The sequence below is a fragment of the Typha angustifolia genome, chromosome 6, assembly GCF_048772165.1.
Source record: "Typha angustifolia cultivar Huaian chromosome 6, ASM4877216v1, whole genome shotgun sequence".
Taxonomy (NCBI): Eukaryota; Viridiplantae; Streptophyta; class Magnoliopsida; order Poales; family Typhaceae; genus Typha; species Typha angustifolia.
In genome coordinates this window covers 1,279,903-1,289,731 of record NC_133244.1, presented here as the reverse complement: position 1 = coordinate 1,289,731, position 9,829 = coordinate 1,279,903, and positions in this window count along the sequence as shown.

Sequence of the window (9,829 nt, the reverse complement as noted above, 5' to 3'; positions counted from 1 at the left end):
ATAAAGTATAAGAACTTAGCCCTCTATTCACTTATAGAATAAAAAAAAATTTATTATAGATAAGCCTCTTTATTTTAGTATTTTTACTAAACATCATCATCTTACTTTATTCTAGTATAATTTTTTACCATTCTCTCATTTTATTCCATACAACATTTAAAAAATAATTTAATAACAATCTTCCATTATTATTTTGCTCATACATTAGACAATATTTAATTACACATTATACTATAGTTTATGTTTTCTCTCTCCACTATCTATTCTATTAAATATCGATTATCTTAGCTATAGTTTATATTTTCTCTTTCATCTATCTCTTATTTTAAATATTAGTCATCTTGCCTATAGTTGAGATTTTATTTTTTTTCAAACTAATAAATTCTATAAAAATAAAAATAAAAAATTTTAAGCCTGCATGCTTTTCCCACAATGCGAGCTTATAACCTCGCAATACATTGTAGTGCGAGTTTATAACCTTGCAATACATTGTAGTGCGAGTTTATAATCCTACATTATACTGCAGTGTGAACTTATAACTTTATATTAACCCTCGGTGCCTATTTATTTCTTTTAGTGTATGATTATTTTTCTGGGTGACCGATAGCAAAGTAGTATCATGAGGGAAAGGTGAAAATTATATTGAGTGCAGGTTTATAACTTCACATTACACCGGAATGCGGGCTTATAATTTTACGTTACACCACAATGCAAGCTTATAACATTATATTAACCCAGAGTGCCTCTTTATCTAGTGTATGATTATTTTATATAAAGAGTGCGAAGTTATTTTCCCATAGCTCTCCATTACCCTATAGTGCATGGGTATATAGAGTATTTTAAGTTCATAATTTTAATAAAAAATAATATTATTTCAAAAAACTACTATTTAGTACTAATACTTAAACTTAAAGGTATTTTTGTCATTTGGTATAAAGCATCACCAGTTCCTAATACAAATTTATTATTCTTTGATACTTTAATATTAACTTTATATCATATCAAATGTAATTATTACTTCTTATACTCCTATTTGAACTAAATATTACGATAACTTATACTAGTATTAGCTATCTTGTTCTGGTATTAAAAATTAGAACAGGTAACTCAAACCCACTAATTACATAAGATTACATCTGACCTAAACTAGAATTAGAAACAAACTAAAAAACTTCCCAGATAGATTCTCTAATTATGGATTCTAATAAAATTTGACCAAATTAGAGTCCGATTTGACAGCTTCGTGAATATCAAAAATGTACTTCTTAATGATACCGAATCAATTTCGTTGCTTTCATTTTTCTTTTTTTGGGACATTATATGAATATCTTTTGATTATTTTTTTACGAATAAGCAAACTTCAATTCCTTTCTTTCTTGAATACAAATTATAAGGTTTTATTTATACTTACACATAATTGTTATTCATGTACTTAGATTTTATATATAAATAAGTTATGAAATGTTTGCTCAATAATATTGAAGTGAAAGATTAATTTTAAAGTCAAAGTGTTCAAATGATTTTAAAGTCATCATTGAAGTACTCAAACTGTGTTGTCACGATTGGAGTAGTATTAATAAATACTCAATAATATAGGAACAACCACTATACATTCAATTGTTTATTCTACTGTTTTTACATATCGTGACTACAATCCAAATTTATAGAGACACATAAAAGGCCACACGAATGCACCCTAGTTATCGTTCGAAGTTATAGAGAGTTCTACAGATTTAAGTCTGGTCATCCAAATCTGTTACTCCATGAAATTTTTTTGGATATCTATTTGGTTTTATCTCTAAGAAGTATGTATCTTATTTTGTGAAGAATCTTTAAAGAGATATTTATCTTATTTCAAGAGAATCAATAAAGGGTATTATGAAGGAATATTTTATTTTATTTCAAAAAGAATCTTTGTGTTATGATCTGACCATAGGTTAAGTCAGTCGAGCCACGTCAAGTTAATTAAATTTGTTTATTATATTAACTTTCAAATAAATCGAATAATCTGTATATGAATCCAATCTACTATGACTTTACTCCTATAAATTTTTTTATGTCCAGATCGGTTTAGATATGGTTTGTAACATTTGTATTAGAGCCGACGTTCCTTAGACGATAGTTAATACGAGATCAAGAAGACGAACGAGGAAGGAGCAACCATGGAGGATTAAGAACTCATCTCTATTTTGCGTGAGTTTCTCCGACACAACTAGCAGCCACCGCTAGGCGATATTTAATGAATTTTCGTCTGAAATGTAGAACTCAAAGGAGAACTTGAAGGAGATACAAACTTGTCTCAAGGACTTGATCCAAGTCTTAGATCCTACTAGCTGCCCTCCACCGCCCACCGGTGCTAATGCCACTGGCCATGGCTGAAATGGCTGCCCATGGTAAGGATAATCTAAACTGTGTGGGAAGGGACAAGATGGCCCAAACTATTGCCACAACCCCTCCTTCGGCCATGGTCTCCACCCTTGTAGACCCTCCTAGCCTCCATATCCATGTTAGAGCCACCCGTAGTAGTGGCTTCAAGGTTGTCTTCCCCGTTTGCAATGGAAGCTACGGCTAAAAACACTAGCTTTCCACCAGCGGCAATTTACACAATCCCAACCGAAACTGCCATGTCCCTTCAATTCCTTGGACCACTCACACTCGAGACATAGCCATCGTTCGTGCAAGCAATGGCTGGAAGACTGCTGATGACAATGGTTATCGCTACAATAAACATATGGTTGGTGGCCACGGGTTCGACACTTCCATGACCACTGTGACAACAAATGGCTTTATTGACCTGATTGCAAGCTAGTGGTGGTCGCCAGTAGCCATCGAGTGGCCGAACCTGATCGCTACCACAGTGGGGAGCTACTCCTACGCTGGGGTGGCTTTTCTAGGGCTTTTCATCACCACCACTCCATTATAGTGGGGCTGATAGGTTACAGAAACCAAGTAGAAAGAAATTCGCGTAATCGAGAGAAAATATTCACTAATTATTCTCTCGTAGTCATAAAATTACGAAACCAAGTAGAATCGATCCATAACTCCCTAATCTACATTTTACATATGTATGCTCTTCACAAATTTGAACTGCAACTAGGATGAAAATATGATATAGTGCGGATGATGGTGGTGGTGACAGGTGGAGTGGATGTTAAGGTTATGGATGATAATGAAGATGAGAGTGGATGGTTGATGTTGTTTAAGGGATAAAGATGAAGGGGAAGAAGTGGTCAAGATCCTAAGGAAGAATAAGGTGGTCAAGATCCTAAGGAAGAATAAGGACTCGATAGACGTGGGAGAATAGAAGTTAGGAGAGACCTTACCAACGGTAAAGATGGTAGGTTGGTGAAGTAAGAGAAGGGAGATTAGGGTAGAGAGACTAGATAGAGAATAGAGAGGCAACAAACCAATATTCCATAAGTATAATAATTTTGGCTGCCATCCACACCTTTATAGAGGCTAGCCAACAAGCCAAAATAATAATTATTAATCTTAATTCTAGTAGACTCCCATCGATCGCGTTCGAACGCGCCCGACCGCATTCAAACGCACAAAAGGTATTTTATGTTGATATGAACCTGATGCAAGCGTTCGAATGCGCCCGACCGTGTTTAAACGCATATTTCACGTTCCCTATTTTTGCGAACCTGATGCAGTCGTTTGCAAAGGCGTTCAAACGCGCCTCCTTCCACATTTGAAAGCAACCTACAGAAAATTTATTTTAATAAAAATAAATAACTAATGCAATAAGAAAAGACTAACAAGGTGTATCAACCCACCATGCTTCTCCCACCTTGTCATCATGGTGTAAAGTCGGGGAAACGCTCCAAGATGTCCATCTCCAACTCCCAAGTTGCCTTGTCGGATGGCTTACCAAACCACTCAACTAGAACCTTCATCTTTAATCTGGTACCATGACGTTGTTGGCCCCTAGCAAGTATATGAATTAGCTCTACGATCTCTGTCTCCTCCAATGGCTTTGATAAAACTGAACCAATGACCTCATGATCTCTAATCCGCTCCTTTAGCAATGAAACATCGAAGACCGGATGTACTTTCGATCTCTCAAGCAGCTCCAAGCAATACGCAACTGGACCAATACGCTCTAATACCCGAAACAGACCGAAGTAGCGATGTGCTAACTTTTGGTTTCGCATTGGATGCAAGGTCACCTGTCAATACGGTTGCACCCTTACGAACACCCAACTATCGATGTCAAACTCCAGCTCTCGATGGCTATGAGAATAAACTTGCTTCATGTAGTTTTGAGCAAGTTTAAGATGGGCACGCAACCTCCTTAATGTTGCGTCTCTATCCATCAAAGCTAAGTCCACCTCTATCCAATCTGCAGATGCCACTGGGTCATAGGTGCGTAATATCGGAGTCATGCATCCATACACCTCCTCGAACGGAGTCATACCAATGTTGCTGTGGTGGGCGGTGTTGTAAGACCACTCTGTCCACGGTAAGAACTCCAACCATCGCATCTCTCCAACAAAGCACCGTAAGCACTGCTCAATGCTTCGATTGACTACCTCGGTTTAGCCGTCCATCTATAGATGGCAGGCTAAACTGAAGTTCAATCGAGTCCCCTATAATTTGAAAAACTCCATCTAAAAGTCATTCATAAATACACGATCATGATCTAAGATAATTGTGCGTGGCATGCCATGCAACCAAGCAACATTTCTAACAAAAATTTTAGTCACTGACTTGAGTAAAAATACATGTGACAATGTAGAAAAGTGCGCATACTTACTCAATCTATCAACCACCATAAAAATAATGGAATAACCACATACTAGCAGAAGACCTTCTATGAAATCCATAGAATCCCAAACACGGTCTAGTATCAATGTGGTTGTCTTAGCCCATTGACAGACTTCACAAGCACGGACAAAACTCCTCACATTCCGCCTCAGTCCTGGCCATGTGCAGCTCTGTGATATCCTTCGATAAGTCCTCAAGACATCCTCATGGCTAGCCTCTGGAGTTTGGTGGAAGTGCTCCAACTATTTCTGCTGTAATCCATCATTTGGGGGCACCCGAATGCACCCATGGTCCAGTAACAAACTGCTTTGATTCTCCAACTCTAGATAGCGCTCTAGATCATCCAATATTTCCTGTAACAATCTCATAATATTGGGGTCAGATATACATGCATACCTCAGTTCGTCAAGAAAAAAGAAGTGAGAAAAGAATAGGCTACGAGCTCGGCGGTATCAAGGTTGACGTGATATTGCATTCGTCACTTGATTTTTCGTTCCTTTCTTGTATTGAATTTCATAATCATACCCTAGCAATTTTGTGATCTATCTCTACTATGGCGGAGTGTGAATACGTTGTCTCATAAAGTATGAAAGGCTCTTTTGATCGGTTCAGATAATGAATTGCCAACATCTCTCTCTCGTAGGTCGATAATTGCTGGGACTTTTATGATAAAGTCCTGCTGAGAAAGGCTATGGGACATCCTCCTTGCATTAGTACAGCTCCTACGCTAACTCTCGACACATCAGGTTCCACAAGGAACTCTTTGGTGAAGTCTGGTAGAGCTAGAACGGGCGCCGTTGTCATTGCTGTTTTCAGTTTTTCAAAAGCTATAGTGGCTTCATCCGTCCGTCTAAAAGAGTCATTTTTCAACAAAAAAGTGAGAGGAGCAAGGATCTTGCCATACCCGATGATGAAGCGGCGAGAATATTTGGTCAGCCTTAAGAATCCTCGCAATCCTGTGGTGAAAGTTGGGATCACCAAGCGGTCATACATGCTACCTTTTGAAGATCCACCGCTACTCCTTCCATTAAGATGATGTGGTCTAAATACTCCACTTGTGATACTCTCCATAGGCACTTGAACTTCGTAATCTTTAGCTGGTTATGCTTCAACAAATTCAGCACATCCTTCAAATGTCACCAATGCTCTATTTCAATCCTACTGTACATCAAAATGTCGTCAAAGAATACCAAGACATACTTTCATTATAAAGGCTGAAAAGTATCATTCATAAGGCCTTGAAAAGTAGTTGGAGCATTGGTGAGACCAAAAGGCATCACCCAGAACTCGTAGTGACCGATCGAAGTCCGAAATATAGTTTTGTGCACATCCGCCGGGTTAATCTAATTTGATGAAACTCGACTCTCAAGTCAAGCTTGCTGAATATGGTCGCTCCTACAAGCTCGTCCAGCAGCTCTTCTATGACAGGAATGAGATACTAGTCCTTGACAGTGATAGCATTTAGTGCCTAGTAGTCGATACAAAAATACCATGTCCTGTCCTTTCACACCAATAGCATGGGCAATGAGTAAGAGCTATGACTTGGTTAGATGAGGCCTTGCTCTAATATCTCGGCTACCATCTTGGAGATAACTTCCTTTTGCACATGTGGATACCGATACGGCCTCACATTCGCTGGTGCAGCCCCGGGCATAATCTCTATGCGATGGTCCGCCGTTCTCCTTGGTAGCAACTCATTTAGTTCCTTAAATAGTCCAACAAATTTATCTAATAAATTAGACAAATCAATTGTGGTACCTGGACTCATTAGAGGGTCATCTTTTACTGGTCTTAGCTAAAGAAGATAGGCCAAATCACTCACATAAGGAAGCCCCACCATCGGCTACATCGTTGGAATCGGTCGAGATCAAACACCATCAAGCCGCATATCTTTGTTTCTTTGCTTAAATTTCATCCACATGCTCTAGAAATCAAAAGTGACGGGTCCAAAGCTCTACAACCATTGAGTGCCAAGGACAATATTTGCTTCTCACAGTACCAACGGATACAAGTCCATAATGATGTCATGTCCCTGCACTCGTATACCGACCCGGCAATATAAGCTCTCTGTCTGAAGCTTCTTGCCGTCTCTTATAGCAATGTCAAACCCCGCGATCGGTTCAGCATCCAAGCCCAACTTCCTCACTAACCTCTCGTCTAGAAAGTTGTGTGTACTCCTGGAATCGATGAGGATGTGCACATAATACTTTCTAACGAGTTCATCCTCCTATAATGTCCTCGGCGCAAAAGTACCCGAATATGCATGCATTGATATTTCAACTTGGATATCTTTCTCCACGCCCTCCTCCACGGCATCCTCATGGACCTCCTTTGAACACTCTCCAGCACCAACAACCTCATCATCTTTCTTGAGATTGTTGATGAGCATCACACTCCAGATCGGTTTGGAACACTAATGACCTGGGGTGAAACATTCATTGCATTGAAAGCAAAAGCTCTACGCTCTTCGCTCCTCCATCTAGGCAGGTGTGGGAGTTCGAACGGGGGGGGGGGGGGGGGGGGGTCTTGTGCCTCCTTTAACATTGGATAGTCTCAAAAGTGGTCGAGCTCTAGTATTATCAGCCGCTATCTTTGAACTCACAAAATTTCTAGCTGGCTTTTTAGGCACAAACCGTCCATCACGGTTGCCCTAACTTGCTTTCGCTACCATCTTGAGAGCCTTGTGTTTTTGCTCCATCCTCATGGCCTTCTTAAAGGCCTCCTCAAGAGTGGTAGGACAAAGAGCACAAACATCTGCCTAGGTCTCCTCCTGCAGCCTTGAAATGAATGTGCTCATCAATATCGGCTCGGGCCAAGATGGCTTGCAATGACTACTAACTCTTTTAAATTCTGCTTAGTACTCCAATACAGTTGTCCTCTGAACCATCTTGCTTAATGTGGCAGCAAATCTTTATACGCTGCTGTCCCAAATCTGCGTGTAATCCTCTTATAAAAGTCAGTCCAACTGATAAATCCTCCACCATGAATAGCTGATTGATACCAATGCAATGCCGTTGGAGGTGAAAACTTGCCATCTAGACCTTTGCATCCTCTACTGTCCCTTGACAATCAAAGTATTGTTCCACTTAAAATACCCAATTTGTCGGATCACCGCCTTAGAATTTTGGAAAGTCCAAACGTACGGTTCTCCCCCGAATTGCATTATCGGTTTCAGAAAAGATTCTTGGTTCCAGTCTGAATCTTTGTGCTTGTTGATCTCCTTCTTTGAATCCTTGAGCACACCCATCACCATCACCGTAGTCATCATCCTCCAAGTGCCAATCCTCTTTATTAACGAAGTGCACCAGTGCCGCACGCCTCTCGGGTTTCACCATCGTCGGTCTTGGGTTGTATATCGGAGGTGGGGGATGATGTGTAGGAATAGGTAAAAGAGAATCATTGACATTAGCATATCGTACCTGAACCTGTGGAGTATCGGTTCGATGTGGTCCCACTGGTCCTTCTTCAGGCACTGATCTTCTTCAAGGAGATGACAAAGCTGATTGGTCAACCTATGCATTGCGTCAACCCTATGCAGCAATGTTTGGAATATGCCTCTAAGTTTAGACGCCAAGCCCTTGTTCACACCCATGGAACCTACCGTGGCCACCCCAAAGGAATTGGTCTTTCGATTAGAGTTCTCATGAATTGAGTCTTTCCTTATCGGTGTGCTCTTCATTGATCTCCTTATTGATGCCATCTTCTTTGTTGATGTCATCTTCTTTGTTTCCACCATTAATGGAGGTCTTAGGTTAATCGGGCTCTGATACCAATGATAGGTTATGGAATGATCTGGATTGATTGTAGGAAGCAGTCCATGCTATCGAGGAAAATTATTCACCAATTATTCTTCCTTACTTAGAAAATTACAAAACTAAGTGAAATCGATCAATAACTCCCTGATCTATGTTTTTCGTATTTACACCTTTCACAGATTCGAACTACAACTAGGACGAAAACACGATATAGTGCGGATGATGGTGGTGGTGATGGATGGAGTGGATGTTAGGGTTATGGATGATAATGGAGATGAGGGTGGATGGTTGATGTTGTTTAAGGGATAAAGACAAAGGGGAAGAAATGGTTGAGATTCTAAGAAAGAGGAGGACTCGATAGACGAGGAAAATTAGAAGTTAGAAGAGACCTTGCCAACGGTAAAGGTGGTAGGTTGGTGAAGTAGGCGAGAGATTAGGGTAGAGAGACTAAAGAGAGGATAGAGAGGTAATAAACCAATATTCCATAAGCATTATGATTTTGGCTGCCATCCACACCTTTATAGAGGCTAGCCAACAAGACAAAATAACAATTATTAACCCTAATTCTAGTAGACTCTCGTCAATCGCGTTTGAACGTGCTCGACTGCGTTCGAATGCACAAAATACGTTCTCTATTTTTTCGAACCTGATGCAGGGTTTCACAAAGGCTTTCGAACATGCCCCCTTCCGCATTCGAAAGCGACTTACGAGAAATTTATTTTAATAAAAATAAATAACTAATGAAATAAGAAAAAACTCTAACAAGGTGTATCAGGGGCCATGGCAACCAACTATATTCACCGAGGGCTAGTGGACCAATCAATTATGTGCCATGGCCACCGTTGGAGCAACCTAAGCCCAAGCTTAGTTTTCAGCTTCCACTATAGCTTGCTGCTATTCTAATGCTGTGAGGACCCACTTAATGTCGACTGCCACTGCCCATGTAGCCCAAAGTGGTGCCCCTAGGTCAAAAAATATTTCCAGCCCTAGGGTTAGGGCTTTGGCTATTTAGTGGAAGAAATGAAGTACAATATCTAGAGATGTGTTGAATTTTTGCAATCCGGCTTGATCACCTCGTGTGAGCCAATTGGGAACCTATAAGTGCTACTTGGGATGCGAGTACAAGCTCAAGGATGACTGGTGGAACAACCTGGTAGACCTATGTCAATTGACTAAGCCAGACCTACATGTAAACCTATGGACCCACGAACACAACATGAGCTAGAGATGTAGCTCAAGTACTAGTCACCTTAACAAAAAGGTGTTAGAAGCATGGTGGATTGTTACGATCCGACCACGTGAGT